Below are 1591 nucleotides of genomic sequence, written 5' to 3' on the forward strand. Positions count from 1 at the left end.
CCTGGCAGCGGCCTCACCCGCTCATTAGCGCCACAAGCTCTCATTGGCTGCCCGGCCCATCTCTCTTACGTAACCTATCCTCATTTGTAAACGTGGCGTCAAAGCCTCCAGGGAGGCGGATCACCACGGTTAGTAAAAAAATCAATCGCTGCTCATGATTGGCCAGGGATAACAACCAATCATCAACGAGATCAAACCCCCGCCCCCTCGCTCTTTATTCCCGAGAGGCGTAGTCTATGCCTGTGTTCTTTGCCGGTTGTCTCCGCCCCCGCCCAGCGTAGCGCTTCTGATTATTTTTTCATGTATTTCTTGCAATGTATGACGCCCCCATCGGGCAGGGTATTGAGGCAGATGGTGGGGTAGGGGATATTTTTTTAAGTAACTTAATTCCCTTTTCAAAACAATTACTATACAGAAACTCAGCAGAGCAGAATGCTGAGTAGTTTTACCTCAGTCTGGCACAAGCTAGAGTCATCAGAGGAGAGTCTCAATTGAGAAAATACCCCCACAGGATCTGGCTGTGGGCAAGCCTATAGCATTTCCTCCCTTCCTCCTTCTTCCCTCCCTCCCTCCCTCTCTCCCTCTCTCTCTTTCTTTCTTTCTTTCTTTTCCTTCTTCCTTCCTTTTTAAAGATTTAGTTATTATGTATTCAGTGTGTTCTGTCTGCCAGAAGAGGGCACCAGATCTCATTACAGATGATTGTGAGTCACCATATGAATGCTGGGAATTGAACTCAGGACTAGGACTCTGGGAAGAGCAGCCAGTGGTCTTAACCACTGAGATAGATATATATATATATATTATATATATATGCATATATATATGCATATATACATACATATATACACAAACACACACACATATACTAATTTAGGGCAACCAAATAATCTGTATCAAAGCCGGAATTTGTCCTTCAATAAAATTATCTTAATGGGCTGAGTGTATAGTGCATGCCTAGAATCTCAGCACTTGTGAAGCAGAGGCAGATGATCAATAATTCAGGGTCATCCTCCTCCATGTGATGAGTTCGAGGCTAGCCTGGGATATTTGAGACCCTGTCTCAAATACACATAGATATGTTGGTAGATGACTTGTTCAGCCCCGGGTTCAATACCACCCCCACCCCCACCCCTGCACAGTATAAACCAAACATGCTGGTGTACACCTGGATTCCAAGCAGTCATTGTCCATGGCTACACAGAGTTCGGTCCAAGCCTGGAATACATGAGAACCCCGTCTCAAAAGGAGAAGAAGACATAATAGTGGAGCCAAGAGTCGGAAGCCTATAATTACAGGCTGAGGCGGAATGACGGACAGTTGGAGGCCAGCCCAGCTTATACATAGCAAAATCCTGAAGAAAACGAAAAACAATCAAAGCAGGCTTGGGTGAGGAAGGAGAGCAGAAGAGAGGAGAAAAATAAAGGGGGACTCCAGTTAAAGCTGTCCAGACCGTGAGGGAAAAATCCGTGAGAACAAAGCCAAAAAGAATGAGACTGGAATAGAGATATTTTAGAAAGACAAACAGAACGGTACCTGGCTTAGCAACCCTGCAAATATTAATTCCTAAACAATGACAAATGAGAACAATTAT

The sequence above is a fragment of the Myodes glareolus genome, chromosome 26 (assembly GCF_982192425.1).
Source record: "Myodes glareolus chromosome 26, mMyoGla1.1, whole genome shotgun sequence".
Lineage (NCBI taxonomy): Eukaryota > Metazoa > Chordata > Mammalia > Rodentia > Cricetidae > Myodes > Myodes glareolus.